The 20819-nt window shown below is 37.9% G+C and overlaps 1 protein-coding gene across 1 annotated transcript in view; it reads left to right on the forward strand.

The window, feature by feature from the left end:
* Positions 1-617: 617 nt before the first annotated feature.
* The window catches only part of A1CF (APOBEC1 complementation factor), a 75195-nt gene continuing 54993 nt past the window's right edge, over positions 618-20819 (forward strand). The window contains exon 1 of the mRNA XM_081105207.1: positions 618-681. The gene's annotated coding sequence lies outside the window, so the exon portion shown is untranslated. The remainder of the gene's footprint in view (positions 682-20819) is intronic.

Below are 20819 nucleotides of genomic sequence, written 5' to 3' on the forward strand. Positions count from 1 at the left end.
TGGCCTTGGCTCTTGTATAATCCAGTACATAACTGATTATTATGCTTTCACAGTTGCTCATTCTCTTAAAATCTGAATGAGCAACTTGTATAAAAAGCAGGCTTGTCCAACCTGATCGGACCCTATTTGCTTGGTTATGTAAATGCTTTTGTGTATTTTAGTTTTGTAAGCTACCATCTAGCTACATACTTGACCTAAAAATCCACACTTTACTCCATGTAGTACAGTGATATAAAAAGTGTGAAAAATAACATTCTCCTAAATTCCCTTAACCTTAATATCATTTTGGCATAAGCAGAAAACTGGGAACTAACACAAGAAAAAAAGCTTAGGTAGCCAAATTGCCATGAGTTCTACTTTGTAAATAGATGTCACTGAGACGGCTTCGAAATATTATTCATATCAATGTGTTTAATGCAAAATTCATTTTCATTTTGTACACAAACGGCAGCAGTAGTTTTGTAGATTCTGTTTGAGCTGTAGTGACCCAGTTATCTGGTCAAAGGGCTGCATGGATGCAAGAGACAGGGTGAGTTAAAGTTTAACTCCCAAGAATTGTAAACCAAACCCAAACTGAACCTTTGGAGTTTGATATGATGATTAGAGCATAACAGAGTGACACGTTGAATTCGCCATAATCAAGAAAACCTTTCCCGGGCGGGGATCTCTGAAATCACTCAGGTATGGTCCATGTGTTTCGCTTTTTCTATTTCAAATCTGTCAAACTGTACAGTGTGGATCAGTGGCAATGCAGTGAAAACAGCTTTCACCCTCTTCTACTATAGAGCCTAATTCAGGGATTTCTCTAGTTTGTTTTTATACTATGAAGCAACCTGAAAACAAAAGAAAATATTGGGATGATCATATCATCTCAGAATGAGATGGCGGCCATCTTTTGCGCCTTAATTTAATCTTTGAGGCTAAAAAATGTAGATTTACCACTCGGAGTTCAAGAGTGGGGCTAATGCTTCCGAAATGTTTATTTAGCAATAGCCAGACAGCAGAGAGTTGTGGCTGATTATCTCTCCTGGTCCCAGGATCCTGGAAACAAAAATGTACTAAAGAGAAATAGTATTAATGTCACTGGCCGATTCTGAGTTCTCTGTACGGGTCACAATTCCTATCATACTTAAAGTCCATATATTCAGTTATCTTTTTTCTCCTTTTTCTTGTACCACCACAAAAAACAAACAAAAACAAAAAAAAAAACACCTTGATGAATTCTTGCTGTTTCCTCTGCCATTATTGGTTACAAAGGAATGTCTTAAGCTTTCACTTTTCATTTTAGCAAAAAAAAAAACAAAAAAAACAAAAAAACAGTCATAGAAAATGGCTGGGATTATTTTTTATGTGTGTGTGTTTTAAGTATATTTTTATTGATTTTAGAGAGGAAGGGAGAGAGAGATAGAAACATCAATGATGAGAGAGAATCATTGAATGGCTGCCTCTTGCACACCCCCTACTGGGGATCAAGCCCACAACCCAGGCATGTGCCCTTGACTGGATTGGAACCCGGACCCTTCAGTCCACAGGCCAAAGCTCTATCCACTGAGCCAAACTGGCCAGGGCAAAAATGTTCGGCTTTGAGAGTGTTAAATCTCAGCCCTGTGATGGCTGATTATTAGATCCTTTCCTCTCAGGGTGGTTGGGGTACTTGTGCTGCAGTGGATATATTTTCCCATGATTTTTTTTGTTCACTCCAAAGAAAAGATGATTCATAACCAGAATAAGCTGGTATTTTATCTAAAAAATAAATCTATCAGGGCCCTTATCAGTATTATCCCATTCCTACCAGAAATCTCTAAAATAAAAAAAAAACTCTGATTGAAATACTTTTGTTGCATGATTACCAAAGGAAGTTCCAAGGAGAATGGGTTTCAAGTTAAACAAGTTTATCTACTACAGAGCTTTTCTGTTGTGTGCTGTGTATCTCCCAGAAGATGAAGAATATGTTATCTGTGCAGGATTAGTGTTTTGCAAAATATACATTGGCAAATTCAACTCTAGTTATAATTTAGGGGCAATGCTGTATTGGTCTGGTCTGAAACATGCTTTATCGTATGTACTGAGATGCATACCATAGGCCTGAAAATGAAAGTGATCTCACCTATTTGTCAAACCACGGAGGTGCCCCCTGCCAAATGCAGAGTAAGAGATAAGTAACTTACAGGTTCATTGGAAAGAGCCATGTTTTCTGGGATCATGTTGATACTGCCCATCTGAGACAATTCTCACATTTTGCTGTTCCAATTTGTTCTTCATCAAGTGTAAGGGCAGGGGAAATTGTCGGCAAGAAAAAAAATTAGTTGTTAAAGGCAAATATAAAATGACATGATGGATAGAAAACCACTGAATATTCTGTTATTATTTCCAACCAATACCACATTGGTTTGATGTCATTTCAAATACATTTCTTATACTATATTCAGTGGACCCTAATAAATGTGGCTCAAAAAACAGTGACTCTCTTGTCAACTAAGTTGAGGAAACGGTGGCTACATAGGTTTTGTTCCTACATGAGAATTTTGAGTAGGAATAATAATGACAGGCATGCATTAAGCACTATATTGCCAAGTGCACTTCTGAGTACTTTCTATGCATGTCTTTCGTGTTATTCTTAGAAAAGCTATGTAAAATGGATACTATTATAACATTTTACAAGTGAGAACATTGAGGCTCTAACAGGCTGGACATCATCCGGTTTGGGAGTGGCAGAGCCAGGCTCCCCAGCCAGGTGCCTGACTCCAGAGCCCTAAGCAAGTAACCACTGTACTGTATTCATAATGACTGGGCATTTACATGTGTGTAAATATGTTCATTCATTGTACATATCTAGGAGAGTAGGCAGTGTTTGGTTTCCCAAGCTTAATTTACAACAGAACATCTTCCAGGAGCACCTATAAATGTCTCTCAGAAATGATATTCCTCAGAACACAGATTAAGAAAGAACAAATCATTTTTATAGCCCATATCCAACATTCACAACAACAATTGATTAAATCATCACTGTTGAAATCATCACAATTAAAAAGGGACCTGACAGTCTAGCCATCTCCCATCACTCAGGACCAAACCTATCTTCAAGACGTTCAAAATTGTGGCATAAATGCTGGACTGTTTTCCTGGCAGAGCTGAGTTGGGATGCCTGTACCCAAACTCCCTAGTTTTACAGCCTTGGCCATAAATATTAAACTTCTCTGGATCTCAGATTCCTTACCTATAAAACAGAGGTAAAATCCACCCCAGGGGATTTAGTGAAGATTAAATGAGATGATATAGCAAAGCAGATGGCACAGTTCCTAGCACACAAGGACTTCAGCAAACTCTCTTCCCTTTCCATCCCTCTATTTGTAACAACCTCCAGAAAAAATGTCCTAAAATTTTCTGAACCTACCCATTAGTTCCTCTTTGTCAAAACATTGCTAATAAAAATTTAAAAGTTGATCTTTATGATACATAAATAATGAAGCTTTGATTAACCACAAGTAGTAACTGTATTCCATTTATTAGGAGAAAGAGACAACCTATACTTTTTTTATTCTAAACAAAACAAGAGAACAATATACTTTATAGAATGTTGCTCAAGAAAAGTCTTAGTTAAAATCCCAATTCCCTATACACTGAAGCCCACGAGTCACCCTGTCACAGTGTGTGTTCATTTCATCACATAGTCAGTTGGTGTTAAAAATCTGTTTCAATAACTCATTTAAAATATTGCCATCTCTCTCAAAAAGCTGGGTAGTGCACTGGGTACTATTGCACAATGGTTTTCATTACCTTATGCGCCTCTAAATGACTCAATAAGTTCAAACAAGACAATATTGATTGACAGAGGATAAACACCATTTTATCTCACTCATGGAAACAGTAACCAGGCTCCTCTCAAGTGCAGTTCTATCCATCTGAACTCCCTCCCTGCCCCCCCCCCCCCTCGGGAAAGCATCTGGGAAAGGAGTTCACAGCCTCAGTGACGCTCTGCATTCGCAGTCTCAGGCCCATCTGCTCCTGGCCCAGTGCCGTCCAATCCAGGCCACTATTAACAAATGTTTTCTGCTCATTGGATCAGGAAAGCTCCCTTATCGTTTTATTCCATCAAACCCAATCCAACTAGGTTATCAGCATTTAACAAGTAGATAGAATTTTTTAATACAAAATTTTGTGTTGGGTATTTTTGATTGACCCAAAGCAAAAATCAAACTATTTTCTTTCATAAAAATGCTTGTCTTGACTAAAATGTGCTGGCATCTTGAGCTCTCTAATCTGACTTTTTTAAAGGTACACAAACTAAGGTTTTTTTTTCCCCTCATACAAATATGTTTGTGTAAGTTTATATATGTAGGTATTAAAGATCAGATGGAAAACATTTTTCAGTTTCTGCTTATTTCAATAGGGTTTGGTCCCTGATAATATTTAGAGGGAAGTAATGATAAGGATTAGGATAACTCCCTCTAGTTTGCAAGGTTATGTACAATGTTCTGCCCAGTCAATAACATAGCTAAAGAGAATTAGTACATTATGATTTGGCCAGAGGAAATGAGTAAGTGAACAATTCCATAAAATACCACTTTCAGTGACGTGGTAATGTCTTCTCTTCCCCCAGCAGTTAAAAAATGATCACTGTTTTGGGATGCCCAATTGGCTTACAGAACATCAGATTTACACAGCAGAATTAACTACAATAGTACCTTGTTTCTATCGAATATTCTAGTTTGCAAAGTATTTTACACAGAAGAATTTGTTTAGATTTTTTCAATGACAATGTTTTCCATAGTCAATTTAGTGCCTAATTTCTTCAAGGGAATTGACTCCTTATTCATCATCCCACTGTACAAAGTTAGTTAACTGAAAGATGCTCTCACCTGGAGTACACCAGCCGAGCTCTGTTTATGTAGCAAAGTGCTCATTATCTAGGGAACCTTCAACTACTGTTCTAGACATGAACCAAGTTGTTGATAAATTAAGAGATTAGATGAAACTCCGAAGAGAAATCTTAAGGGTCCACATGGAAGGTGAGCAGAAAACCAGTCCCATGCAGGTCTCAGAAGAAAACAGCCCTAAGAAAGTTTAAGCCAGTACAGATGCCGTATGTAACATAGGGAAAGAAGTGAAGGAAACGAGGATTCTACAGTATCTCCTAAGAGACCGGCAAAGTATTGTGTATAAAGGCAATTGATGCTCACTCCTGTTAACTCACCTTTAGTATTCTATCCAACTCTTCTATTAGGATTGTGTTTAGTACTTATCTTTTCAGCTGGGGCCTTCTGCATGAAGCAAATTGGCTTATTAGATGTGCTTAATGTCTTGCAGTGGAAATCAGAACCCGAGACCATGTAGAAGAAACTGTTGGCACATATAAATGCTTATCTCAGCAACCCCCTTTCTTGAAGATCTGTAACAGTGACTCACAACTCAGGCATCTACTTTGAACCAATTAGAATTGGCACCTACAATGATGATAACGATGGTGTTAATAATAGCTCTTCATCCTTGAGTAGCTCCTGCCATGTGCCAGGCACAGAGATCAACTTATTTAAACCTGTGGAAACCGAGGGAATAGGACCCTTGCTATGCCAATTTTCCAATAAAGAGGTTAAGACTTAGGGACCTGGAGAAGCTTTCCAAAGTGACAGTTAATAAGTGGGAGAAATGGGGTGAACTCCAGCAGCCTGGCACATACCACCCTGGAAACAGAGTATAAATGGACCACTGAGCAGCACCGAGTCTTAGAATGAGAAAGAAACTTTCAGGTCCTTTATTTAACAGAGAAAAGCTAAATGCCTCCCCCAAGGATGAAAGAGTTTTTGTTAGGGTGGGAGCTCTAGTGCAGGACTCCAACCCTCAGGCAGTCCCTTCCCATGATACCGCCTCCCACTGACCCGCATTTCTAACTCAGGCTGAATGGCACAGTTCCAGGGGACACAGTCAGGACCTCCATGGTTAAGAGGAATAGTCCCTTCACTCTGAGTCCCTTCACTATGCCCAGACTCACAGATAGACACAGCCAGAGACTCGGTTAAAGGAGACCCGTTTGCTGACTTTGAGAGCCTGCCAGGTCCAGATCACAGAGGAAACATGTATAGGCACAGACCCCGTGAACATAGCAAAGGCATCTCTGAAAATACACAGCAATGGCCATGAATGACTTGGCAGCCCGACACCAAAATCCTGCTGGTGTCTGAAGAGGACACAGCACCTCCCACTTGGAGGACACACCCTACTCCCCCGGGAAAGAATAATTGGGCTGCTAGGTCTCTGAGTGCTGAGGGAGTCCCATATTTAAACTGACCTAATTTGGAGTTTTAAATTTAGACCCAAAGGCTCTGAAATAGGAGCTCTGCCAGCCTCAGTACAGCTATTCACTTAGGGTAGTAAGAGTATGTTTTCAGAAGTTCCTTGTTACAATACAAAGATTGGTTGGGATGCGGAGTGTGAGTGATAGGGGCGCTCAGGAACACTTTAGCCTGAAGTCACTTAGCAGGTTAGCCTGGGAAAGCCTTGTGGCAACGGTACACAGGGCAAGTAAAGTTTTGATGGTGGCAAAGAGCAGAGGTGGCCCAGGGTGGACGTGTCATCAGTAACCTGAGAATATGAGGTATTCTCACATTCTAGAATATGAGAATATTCTAGAATATAGTAGTAGATATTTGTCTGATCTTTGAGGAAGGATTTATTTAACTTATTAAATAATTGTGATTTATTACTAATGTCATTTGAGCACCACACTTACCAGATATTAATTCTCCCATGCCTCTGACACATTATGTAAATTACTTAAGACAGGTGCATTGACAAATTGGAATCATCCAGGGAATGCCACTGTTTGGCTCCTTGGGATATTTAAAGATTCGAGGAAAATCCTATAATGTCAGAAACTCTTATTACTTGCCTTTCAAATAAGCCATAAAGCCAAATGTTTCCCATAATGCTTATTCCATATCTTAAGATTTCAAAGAATTTCCTAAAGCCCAATGAACCAGAGCTCTGATTCACAGTGTTAGTAGGGCAAAGAGGGAGATCATTATAATGTAAAATCAGGAAGCTCTGGCCCAGAATGGCTGGGCTGAAACCCTGGCTCCACTACTTACGAGCTATGTGACCGTCATCAAATTATTTAACTTTCCTGTTTTCTCTTCTGTCAAATCAAAGTAGTGAGAATCAGATCACAGGTTACACAAGAAGTGCTTACAACAACACCAAGTAAGTGTACATAAACCTTAGCGATTGCAGCTATAATCCTCATCTTATTTCTGTAATGATTACATGATGCTTTACCAGAAGAAAGAGAGGCTCTGAGGTCAACATGGAGAAAGTGTTTTTTAGACTGGAAGTCAGGTAGCTAAGAAATTCACTATCTCCACCACTGCTTGTGGTGAAAATTTGGAACGATTTCTCCTTGACTGTGTTGCTGTCTTTCCAAGGCAGAGATGTTCTCTATCAGAGAGCCTCCTAATGAAGTTGGTCTAGAACAGTGGTCGGCAAACTGCAGCTCGCAAGCCACATGCGGCTCTTTGGCCCCTTGAGTTGTGGCTCTTCCACAAAATACCACGTGCAGGTGCACACATACAGTGCGATTGAAACTTCGTGGCCCATGCACAGAAGTCGGTATTTTGTGGAAGAGCCACACTCGAGGGGCCAAAGAGCCGCATGTGGCTCACGAGCCGCAGTTTGCCGACCACTGGGATGATTTAAAGGAACCTGGGTAATTTGTAAGGGAAGCAGAATAGAAATCAGAATCCTCACATCAGGATGCCAATCTCTACAGCTCTGCTAGTTTCCTAGTTACAGCAAAAACCGTCAGGTACTCAAAGCCAGTTATAAAGATGCAGACGGTTGAAGAATAGCATGAAGTCATATCGCCTGTCCCCAAGTCAGTCCCCTGCACAGGCATGGCATCAGACCTCTGAGGAGAGACTCATGTGGAGAGAAGCTAAAAGGGGCATCAGAAGGGGCTGGTGTCAGTGTCCATTTCAAGGGAAGTGACTAGAGGAAAGGGCACCAAGAAGATCCCTTGGGATTATCATGTTAACTTACCCATTAAAATTTGATTATTGCCTCCTGGCTTAAGTTCAGCATTGTCCTAGCTGCTGTGCTGGATACGAAGATATGTTGTACATTTGTCCCTAAAATCAAGAAACTCTCAAAGGGCTCCCCAGAGCTGCCATAGGAGTCCCAGAATCACTGGCCACTCCCTTCTCCAAGGACTCTTACTTTGCTAGAAAATGAGTCTTATTTCCAATACTAAATTGGGAGTTCCTGAAGGACAAGAAAGTGATCCTATTTATTTTTCAACTCTCAGACCAAACAGTGTTATGCAAATAACCGATGACAATACTGCTTGTTAAATGAATTAACCACCTACTTGGAGAACAAAGGGAGAGGTAGGAGATAAAGAAAAACCTGGTTGAGTGCCATGTTCCAGACTAAGCTGTGCACTGATTCGATCTTTTTGAATAACTGTAACCACTCTATTATCCTCAATTTCAAAATGAAAAAAAAAAAAGCTGGGATATGATTATATAACTTGACCCAAGTTTGCAAAGTTCTTATGGGTTGGAACCCCGACATTTGAGCCTTTGTCAGTTTGAATCCATGATCTCATGGTTTTCCTATGGATATCCTCCTACTTGTGAATCAATAATCAACAACACAGAGCAAAACATTGTGTATTTTAATATTATTCAGTGAAACTAGAAAATTAGGACCAAAAATGTCTATAGTAGTCAGAGAGGCTATATGAAATTTCCGTTCTGTTCAGAAAATACAAACAAAGTGTCTACTGAGCACCAGGCTCAGTAATAAAAGCTGGCACTAAAAAGATGAGTATATGTCCTTGGGGAGGCTATGGCCCTGCCTCTCTTCATCTTCATCATTACAATCATAGTTCTGCCCTTCTTTTCCCCCCAACTATCATTAAACTAGGATTTTTGCCTCTAAACTATTCTCAACAGAAGTCATGGAGTCATCTTTTTAAAGTACTCCAGGTCCTATTAGCATTTTTCCATGCGGATTCAGTGACTTCATGATAAAATAAGAATATTCTATCATGCCAATACTAATTTAATTCTTGCCTACCTAACAAGCCTTATCTGTTGTCACTCCCTCCTCATCCCCCCTCCCAACTTTCATTCAACATTCTAAATATACTCAACTTGTCAACCATCCATGCTTTCACTTCCCCCTCTGTCTCCTAGAGTCCCTTCCTTCTCCCTTCTTTTCTTAACTCCTCACCATCTTTCGAACTGCCTGTAGAGATAAAGTATACACTGAAAATTAATATGGAGTACAAAATTGGGTAATTTTGGTAAGGGATAAAATAGAAAGTTGACATTTTATAGTTATGAAATATAGAGTCACTGAAATTCTCTTAATAGAAAAATAATATCAAATTTGTATTTTTAAAATTAGGCAGTGTTACATACTATATATAGTCTTAGAATTAGAAAAGATTAGAGGTTGAATAAAGATAACAATCTAGGTATTAAATGGTAGTTGCATAGACCACAATTAACGGTAGTGGGAATTCGAAGAAGGGCAAAGTATCAGGACTTAATGGCTGACTGGAAATAAGGAGCAAGAATTTAGTAAGGCAGTTTATGCCAATGCAATGCAAATTATCATAAGATCAGTATGCATATAATCTGGCATTTTTAAATGAAACATAATAAGACTGCCTGCCTTTCATTACAAGTCTCAGATTGCTTCAGGGTCACTGCAATACAGAGCTTTAGATAGTTGAATTTAGAAAACTTCATTCAATGATCAAATACGTTTACTAATTAGTGATTGGCAGTCATGGTGAGAATGGAGTTTTCAATTTAATTTTTTGAAATGGGTCAGTGAGAACCAGATACAAGGACAATCTCAATGAGGAAAATAAGTTCCAATGGACAATCTCAATGAGGAAAAAAAGAGAGAGAGAGAAATAATAACATGAGACCAAGAATTACTGAAATACAAGACATCAGGTTTCTATAATCTGTCACAGACATGATTGGTCTCAGGATTATTGCATAAACACCTGCATTGGAGCTGAAGGATATCTAAATTGCATGCTGTGATTACCACTTTCAAATCTGTACATCAATTTAGAAATTAAATATATATACAAAGATGCCCTGGCTGGGTAGCTCAGTTGGTTAGAGTGTCATCTCTATAAGCCAAGGTTGTGGGTTCAATCCCCGGTTAGGGTACATACAAGAATCAACCCTGCATAAGTAAGTAAACATGTATGCAAAGAAATTTTCTTCTCATGAGGCTATGCCATTCTAGAATTTCTAAACTCTGACAGTTCTCTTTCCCAGGTATCTTTAAGAAAGGCAGGCATAAGGGGAAGAGTTGTGTATCATAACTGAGTGAAGATAACACAACAGCCATCTGTAGCCTGGTCAGTGCAAACCAGATCCAGCAGCTATCTATCTATCTATCTATCTATCTATCTATCTATCTATCTATGTATCATCTATCTATTAAAAGAGATTCATTATAAGAAGTTGGGCCCTATCTGGTTTGGTTCAGTGGATAGAGCACAGGCCTATGGACTGAAGGGCCCCAGGTTCAATTCTAGTCAAGGGCACATGCCTGGGTTACGGGCTCAATCCACGGTAGGGGGCGTGCAGGAGGCAGTCGATCAGTGATTCTCTCTCATCATTGATGTTTCTATCTCTCTCTCCCTTCTCCCTTCCTCTCTGAAATCAATAAAATTATATTTTTTTAAAAAAGAAGAAGAAATTGGCTTATTGGATTATAGAGGCTGAGAAATACCAAAGTCTTCAGTCAGCAAGCTGGAGACTCAGGGAAGCCAATGGGTAGTTCCTATCTGAAAGGCAGCAGGCTCAAGACCCAAGAAGAGCCCATATTTCAGTTCAAGTCTGAAGGCCAGAAAAGAGTGATGTCCCAGGGCAGGTAGAGCTCCCTCTTACTCAACATGTTTGTTCTAATCGGGTCTTCAACTGATTGGATGAGGCCCACCCACATTGGGAAGGGCAATCTGCTTTACTCAGTCTATCAATTCAAATGTTAATCTCCTCCTGAACTCCCTCACAGACACAGTCACAATAATGTTTGGCCAAATGTCTGGGCACCCTGTGGCCCCAGTCAAGTTGACACATAAAATGAACGATTACAGCATAACCCTAAGGGAGCAGAAAACTCCTCATGTTTTCTAATTTTAAGGCTTTCCATTTCCTCCCCATCACATACTTTCTCTCTAACACATGCACCATTTCCATCTGCTACTAAAATTTTCCAAAATCCCTTTTTGGATTAAAAAACTGTCAGTGTTCATCTTCCAATCTTCAAAGTCACCAAGAACGGTCATTTATGAGAGTTTCTGTTTCAGAGTTTCCGATATTCTGATACAAGTTGAGGGCAGAGGCCGGAGGATTTGTAGAGGAGTGGTGGTGTCAGAGAGGGTTCCCGAAAGAAAGGGGTGCATAGGGAGGTCTCGTGTGATGTGCTGCCAACACTGACCGTCAGGAGTTTATTCACCCTGTGTGTATGTACACATTCGTGTCCACTCACGTATGCCTGAGCATCCATGCATACACATCCACATAACCACACACACCCTGATGGAGCATGAGTGAATTTTTCTCAGCCAGAGAGATTGTAGAAAGAAAGATGGAACTCTAGTTACAGGACAAATGGGAAACAAGAACAAGGGGACCTAAGAAGTAACATGTCTGTCTGGGAGACCTGCTGGGCTCAGGCATAGAACAGCTCTAGACTTGAGCAGAGTTAGGGCCAGATCATGGCAGGCACTGAATGTCAGACTAAGGGAATGGACTGTTTCTTTATGGTTATTGATGAGCTCAATGAAGGTTTCGGAGCAGAAGAACATTGGAAGGAACATTTTAGGGAGATTGAACAGCAATGTTATGCAAAACAGAGAGGCAGTGCCCCCGGGTAGTAAGCAGTGAGGTTTCATTGGCACCTCGGCTGAGCTCAGATTAAGTCCAGTAATGGAAGAGGGGGTGGGGGATGGAGGTAGGGCTGTGAGAGGAGCAATAAGCAAGAATACCTATTCCTAGAGGAAGCAGGAAGAGGTCAAGACCCAGACTTCAGGAGGAGCCTATATTGGAGTTTGTTTTGGATAAAGAGGCAGTGAGGACTTCAGCAGGAGAGATACAGATTTGCTCAGGCACTTCTCTGTTAACTTGACCTGAGTATCAGTTCCTCCCTCTTCTAAAAGCTATCCTTACTTTTTAATCTCAATACTTTCTCTACCTCACAGCTTCTGCTTCCTCTTCATACACAAAACCACGGCAAGTCACAGTTTTATGCCTACAGTAGGAATATGAGTATCTTATTGGTTGGTCCTCATGGACACAGTTGAAAACACATCACTTCAGCCAGAATCTAGGAAAGATGGATAATTTCTTATTGTTGTTATATCAAGGTTAGTATTCCTAAATACTAGCAATTAGGTAAACATTTATTCATTAGAAATAATGAAAATCTAAACAAGACAATTATTAGAGAATTTTTATATATTTTTATCATTTCCCCTTTTCTTCTATAATCTACCTTTCTTTTATAGACTTTTGTTAAAATTTACTAACATTTCTAAAATTTACTAAAAAATGTTATGTATCCATCCAATAGATGGCAGGTAGAATAAATTCAATTACTCTCCATTGTTTCGTTTTGTTTGACATGTAACATGCACAGGCTAGAGCTTCATTCAGCTGCCGACTATCACCTGCAGAGGTGATAACATACCATTTCCTGGCCCCACTCCAAACCAGTTGAATCGGAATCTCTCTAGGGATGGGGAGGGTGATGCCCAAGTACAGGTGATAATAATGGGAGGCCAGGTAGGGAGCCTGTTCTTTCTCCATAGCTCCTGCATCTCATACCAGTTGGCAGCTGGCTTTGACTAAACCTGTTCTTAATCCTTTAGTGCCAGTGTGAAGTATGTTTTAACAGGGCTACAATATTTTGAAGATAAAGCCCTCTCTCACTCATGCACGGTTAGCAAGGTATTGCAAGCCACAGTTAAGGAATTCGAGAAAACTGAACACACGCTGAGCAGATTGCAGTGAACTTGTTTTTTAGAGCATGATAAAAGTAGAGGAATAAGAGATTTAATAGAGTGAATATTACTTGCTAAAATTTTAGCAACGTTTGCAGTTCAGTCTCAAAGTCCTATTTTGACAAGACGTGCATAGGTTAATGCTTCTCTCCTGTCTTTTCTTGTGTAATTTCCTGTGTCAAGCTAAATTCCAGGGATTGTTGACATGTAAAGGCAAATAAATGGTAAAATGTCTTCTAAGGCAGGTAAAATGTATCTCTATGATATTTACTTAATGAGAACATGCTAAAAATCTGGAGGTATTTCTACTAGACCATAAATTCTGCAATATTTTAAGAACTTTAAAATGATAATAGATTTATTTTTTATTCTATTTGAAATTACTTATTCCTCAAAAAGAAAGATTTCTAGCTGTCAGAATTATTTCACAAGAATGATGATCTGTGGGCCAGATGAATGTGCTTAACTTTCCCAAGAGTGTGTGTATCTTTCTTTTAAAATGAGATTGTGTGTGATGCCTGATACTGAATCATAAAAATTAAAAAAAAAATTAAGAAGTTGGGAGAACATGGCTCCTCACCACCTGCATGTTTATAATGCCCTGATTTAATTCAGGTGTGTGTTGTGTGTGCATATGCAAGTACATAGACAAGGAAATAGCCTATATACCAAGAGTTCAGTGTATGTTAGCTACATTTTGTTCTTATTTGAAATCTTTTCAAAGTTTGCCACAAGAGACAAAAGTCAAAATATTTTGTTTATTTGTTTTGCCTTTTCTAATCACTGAAGATGATGACCATACATTATTTAAATGACACGTTTACAAACTATATTTTTGTGTGTGTGAATTGACTGCTCATGTTCTTTGCTCTTTTGTTCACTGATTTGTGAGTCTATTTTTTATTTTAACGTACTCTTTGCATATTACAAATAATTCTCTGTATTTGTGTAAATAGCAATCACTTTCTCCCAGTCCGTGGCTTCTTTTTAACTTTATTTGCCATTATCGATGTTTGTAACTTTTATGTAGTCAAATCTGTTCATCTTTTATATTTATGGCTCTTGATATGCTTGGTTAGGAAGCCCTTCTGCTTCACAAGACTACAAAAATATTCTCCCATATTATCTCCTAGTAGTTACACAATGGTTTTAAAGGTTAATTCGTCAATGCACTTAAAATTTTGGGGATATGTTGTAAGACGGTATGCCAACTTTATCTTTTTGTCAAATTGTGTAAGATATTTATATGATTTGAAATAGCACCTATGGGAAAATTCCAATATAAACAATACAATGGGTCTAGATTTTTTTTCTATCACATTAATCTACTTGTTCATTTCTGTGCCTATTTCTGTTTTAACTTTTGGTTAGGCTGGTTCCAAATAATTCTGTATTTTTAATACATTTTGTGGCATTTATTGCACATTTTTTTTCTCCCAAGTGAACTTTAAATTTCTTTTTAAAAAAAAAAAATCTTTATTTTTGAAAGCATTACATATGTCCCCTTTTTTCCCCATTGACCTAATCTAGCCCGCCCTTGCCCCCCACCCCAGGCCTTCACCACCCTATTGTATGTGTCCATGGGTTATGCATATATGCATATAAGTTCTTTGGTTGATCTCCTCCCACCCACCCACCCTCCCCCACCTTCTCCTGAGATTTCACAATCTGTTCCATGCTTCAGTGTCTCTGGATCTATTTTGAACTTTAGAATCAATTTTTCTAATTTCAAAATAATTTTATTAGAACTTAAATTGGTATTGCATTAGATTAATAATTTTGCAAGAACTAATGTTTCCCACATTTATCCAGGCTTTCAGATCCTTGATTAGAATTTTATAATTTTCTTCATATAAATTTTGGATATTTTGCATTAAGTTTATTCATATTTATTTTGCTTTATTTATACCGTTCAGATTTTTTTATTATGTTTGTTATTTCAGTATAAATAGGGAACATTTACTTTATAACTGTCTTTTTGTAGTATTCTTTTATTAATTCTAATAGTTTTGTATAGTTGATTTGTTTTTAATGAAAATGAATGATTGCAATGTTTGACTATTAAGCATAATATTTTCTTCATAATTCGGATAGATGTTCTTTATCAATATAAAAATGTTTTCTTTTATTTCTAACTTACTATGAGTTTGGGGTTTTTAATCCAATAGTGGCCGTTGAATTTTGTTAAGTGTCACTTTTACATTTACTGGGATGATAATATGTATTTTCTTTCATATCAATGAAGTAAATTAAACTAATAGAATTACTAATATTGGATAATCATTATATCCTTGTAATAAACCCATCATGTTATTGTATATTAATACTTTGTTACTTTGTTCTATACAGGTCATATCTATAGTTATATGTAATATTGGTGGATAGTTTTTTAAGTTTGTGATATGTGTGTCTGGCCTTCTATCAGACATATGATAAATAAGCCTATAGATAATTTCATAAGTTTTCCATTTATCCTATGCTTCAAAAGGCTTTATGTAATAAAAGAATTATTTGTTTCTTAAATGATTTATACAATTTGCCTAATAAAACCATCTGGACCTTGTGTTATTTGAGAGGAGAGCATTGAATTTTTCAATATAGTTTATTATTCAAATTTTTAATTTACCCTTGAGGTAATTTTGAGAATTCACACTTTTTTAGATAATTGTCTACTACATATATTTTTCAATTTACTGATAAAAATAATTTTCTTTAAAAGTCTCTCCATCTGTGCTTATATTCATTTTTTCCTCATTTTAAAAGTTCTCCTTCGTACCTTGTCGAGACTGCCAGAGAAGCGTGCTAAGTTGCCAATCTTTTCAATCAGCTCTTACATTTATTTATCAAGTCTACAGATTTTTCTCTTTTTTTTAAATTTTATCTTTGACTTATTCTAATTTCTTTAGTCCAGTGGTCTGCAAACTGCGGCTCGGCAAACTGCGGCTCACGAGCCACATGCAGCTCTTTGGCCCCTTCAGTGTGGCTCTTCCACAAAATACCGACTTCTGCACATGGGCCACGAAGTTTCAATCGCACTGTACGTGCGCGCCCGCACGTGGTATTTTGTGGAAGAGCCACACTCAAGGGGCCAAAGAGCCGCATGTGGCTCGCGAGCCGCAGTTTGCCGACCACGGCTTTAGTCTATTTTGTTATTTTCCTAGTTTCTTTAGTTTAATGCTTAGTTATATTCAGCATTTTTTTTGTTTTCTAATAAATGATACAGTTTCCTCATAAAAGAATCTTGGCCACATTTAATCATTTTTTATATGACTTGTTATCATTGACATTTATTTATCAATGTAATTTAGCTTTTAATGATTAGAGTAAGAGTTGTATATTTTAGAAAGCTGAAAGTAGTTAAATTAGAATGATAACTATAATTTGTTAATCCATCACCTAGCTATAACTAGTTAGCCTTTTATAATCAAAGTCTTTACAAATATAAAAATTAACGCAAATGAAATCAGACTATGCCTTCTGTTTTGTAGCCTTCCTTTCCTACTTGATTATATTTCATGAATTATCTAAATCATTACATATTCTACTATAACATTATTTTTTAAATATTTTTATTGATTTCAGAGAGGAAGGGAGAGGGAGAGAGAGAAACATCAATGATGAGAGAGAATCATTGATCAGCTGCCTCCTGCATGCCCCCTACTGGGGTTCGAGCCCACAACCTGGACATGTTCTCTGACCAGGAAGCAAACCGTGACCTCCTGTTCCATAGGTCGACACTCCACCACTGAGCCACACTGGCCAGGCCATAACATCATTTGTATTGGCTGCAATATACCACTACTTAATTCAAATATTTCTTCAGCATTGAATATTTATGTTGTGTCTACTTTACATTACAACAGTAAGAGGCTCCGTGAGAGACAAACACACACTCAGGAACTTAAGGATTTTTCCAATCAAAAAATGAAAACAGATATAACTAACTAGATTAATTAGTAAAGCCATCTGAAAGAGGTTAAGATAATGCATTCAAAACTATCTCTCTATTCATCTCAGACAATTGCTAGAAGTGAAAACCAGAGAACCACAGATGATGGCTCAGATGAGTCAACCACAGAAACAGATAAGGAACAAAAAAGGGAGTATTTATTGAGCACGTTTGGTATACCAAACAATATGTTATGTGCTCTCATATTAAAAATCCATGATCTCATTTATTTAATCCTTTGTTTAAAACAAAACAAAACAAAACAAAACTTCAAGTTAGGTGTTAGTGCCCCTATTCTTTTCTTAAAATAGGAAACAGGATCTCACAAAATTACAAATCCTGGTGGCAGAACTAAAATTTAAATGCAAGCCTGTCCTTCCCTAAAACTGTGGAACAACGTAAGATAAATATATCTGCTGTGAATTTCATTTCTTTATTTTGGGCCCTTTGTGTAATGTTTTTATGGCTACATTTTGGAATTTTATGTATGCATATATTCTGTTAATTGGGCTATGGTTCATGATGCATGACCAAATAAAGAACTAACACATTAATTCACTTCCAAAATAAGCTCAAGACCAATTGCAAACATTTTCTAAAGAGAATAATAGAGCTAATTTATACTTCTTTATCAAGTAAGGCAAAGTAATATTTCCTCAGCACCATTTAGGCAAATGTATAACTTAGGTCATAAATCCTTCACAAACCATTTCAATACGATCTGGAACTCCTTCCATGTAAAATTCCCAGGAGATACTAGAAGGCTCAAATTCATGATAAAACCACTTGTTGGTTTTATGCATGTTGCATAAGAGTCATGTCCAGCCTACATCATGCAACGTCAGTGCAGAATAACACATTGGGAAAGACTGGTTTGGAGAGGTCCCAATGGCAAACATTATCCATTTGCAGTGTGTGTGGGGCACATTGCTAGTGCAAGCCCTACATTCTCCCTGCTCAATTACAGAAGAGCACCTCTCCTCTGCTTACAGAGCCAGAAACTGTCTTTCCGCCCTACCCAGTGTGGCTCAGTTCATTGAGCATCATCCTGTGCACCAAAAGGTTGCTGGTTCAATTCCCATCAGCTCACATAATCAGGTTGTGATTTCAATCACTGGTCTGATCAACATTTCTCTCTCACGTTGAAGTTTCTCTCTCTCTCTCTCTCTCTCTCTCTCTCTCTCTCTCTCTCTCTCCCTTCCTCTCTCTAAAATCAATAAAAATATTTTTTCAAAAGAAAAGAAACAGTTTTTCTTCCCATTCAGTTTCCCTATTTATCCTCTGTAGAAAAAATAATCAAATGAAATAATATAGAAACTATAATATTAACAAAATTACTTCACTTCCTAACTCGAAATCATCTTAGATTTAGTATCCACTAAATGATATGTAGTGGATATTAAATTAATGTGTGTTGACCTTTTGGTTAAAGTTAAGAATAATTACTTTATTTAATTTTTAACCATGAGATCTAACTTCAGCTCTCTGTCTTTATCCTTCAGCATCTTTGTGTTCTTCTCTGTCTGTCATTCACGATTGCCATTTCTGCTTGGCTTTTCCAAACAATTCTTTCTTCACCCTTTAAGTGTGAAGAAAGAATGGACTCCTCTTACCTTTGCATCATGGACTTCTCTTACCTTTGTCTCATGTCTTGCCAATTTACTATGTTGAGAGATTTTTTTAAAAAATACAGAAACTTGTTTTCCCACTCTTTCTATTCCCCTCGCTGTCAACTTGGGTTCCACAAAGCTAGGGCATGAAAATCTGTCAGGATTACCATAACTTCAGGCAAATCTACATAACAAATACCACTCAAAATTCTCTCCTCTTTCCCTTCCACAACTATAATATTAACAAAATTACTTCACTTCCTAACTCTAAATCATCTTGTGCAGTGCCTGATATGAGTGGGACCAATTTTTATGGACAAAAAAAGTGCTTTTCCTCTTCAGAGATCAGGGTTATAATTAAAGAGTAGCACATGATATACCCCTGATGGGCCTAGATTTGGAAATGTTGGATTTAAAAAGCCTTCCACCTGATTCTCATCTTCCAGCTTTCTTCTTATTTCTGTTTTCCTGACAACCTGAGCCAGGACCCACTGGTCCCTGAGGGCCTCAGGGTCAAAAGTCAGGAACAGTAGCTCTGACCTTGCCCAACAGTGAACTCTGGAAATTTCTATTGAGTATTCTCAATCAAGTGCTGACGTGAGCTGTTCATTCCACTCCACCTGTGATTTCAGGAAGGCAGAAATCATGAACCGCCGGTAAATTCTAGCTCCTTCTTTTTCTTGACCACAGAGGCACTAAAGTTGCAACTATAAAACCAAAAACATGTTAAGAAGAAAAAAAGTAAAGGCAAATGTCAACTCTATTTTTCAATCTCTTTGCTTTCCTAAAATTTTACTTTTCTGTCTCACACAAAAGTGATAATATATTCATAAATGCAGAAAAACCTTTCAAGTCACTTTCTCACATGAAGCAAGTTTATTCCAGGATAGAATTTTCTGGAAGTGACTACAACAAGAATACTAAGTATTAGGAGATCAGATGCAGGTTCATTTTATTGTAATTTCTCAAATGCTGATCCAAAGTCTCCCTTTTCTTCCACAAGTATTTATTGAGCACCTAACACATGTCAAAAGATCAGTATAGTAAGTCCTCACGTAACATCATGGATAGGTTCTTGGAAACTGATTTTATACAAAATGACTTACAATGGAACCAATTTTACCACAGAATAATTGATATAAACAAGAGTTGTAAATTCCCACGGCATATTTCTGGTCACAAAAGCAACCAAACTTCTAAATAAATTCCCAACCCTTCTAATAGTAAACATAGAAATAAATGTAAGTTACATTGCAATCAGGTCTAGAAGAATCGGTAGGGTTAATACAGTGGAGAGAGGAGATGTGAGAAAGGAAGGGAAGGTCATTCCAAGCAGAGAGCCCTAGATTATCAGAAAGGGTGGTAATCCCCAGGGTATATGAATGACATTGGGAGGGATTCTAGGATCTAGCCCTGAAGAAACAGGATATCATGCCAAGGACTTGGGACTTGATCCTCCCTTCCCTGCAAGTAATTCTACACCTTGGAATTAGAGATTAATTAGAATCATAATTAAAATAATAGCCAACACTTACTGGGAAATTATTAAATACCAGGAACCACTTTAAATGTATTTTAAATGTATTCATATTTAATCCTCGTACCAACCCTGTGAAGTAGACACTATTATCACCTAATTTTATATGTAAGGAAACTGAGGCTCAGAGAGTTTCCCTTGGGATAGAGGCAGAAGAACAAAAGATGGGAACAATATTATTTAGCACCTATGGTGGTGAGTATAAATTTGAACAAAATATTCCTTTGCTATGGAAAAAAAAAACACTTTCTTAGAGGATGGGGAAACATTGATCACAGGTTAATAAAAATTAGTAGAGCTAAAGGAGACCCCGCCCTGGTTTTTCACATCATTATCCCTGCCCTCACACCATTTTCAGAGTGAACATAAGGAAGAAGGAGAAGAAAGAAAATTATACAAGGAAGTGCTGTCTTCTCCTGCAGTGGGATCCCTCCACTGCTTTTCTCCTCCAACATCATTTTAGTAGTAACAATAGTAAGTCATGTCATGTCGACATGCTTGCGTAGGCAAGACCTAAAGTAAACACTTCCTGGGTGTTTTCTCATATGATCTTCACAGCAGCATGGTTCACAGCCTGCTTGTTAGCCAGTTCACAAGGGAGGAAACTGCTGCTTGGGTAGGGCTGGGGTGGTGTCCTCATTATTATCTGTAAAATTGCCCGTGACCTTACTCCATCCAACTTTCATTCCT

Source organism: Myotis nattereri, assembly GCF_964212035.1.
Source record: "Myotis nattereri genome assembly, chromosome: 13".
Lineage (NCBI taxonomy): Eukaryota > Metazoa > Chordata > Mammalia > Chiroptera > Vespertilionidae > Myotis > Myotis nattereri.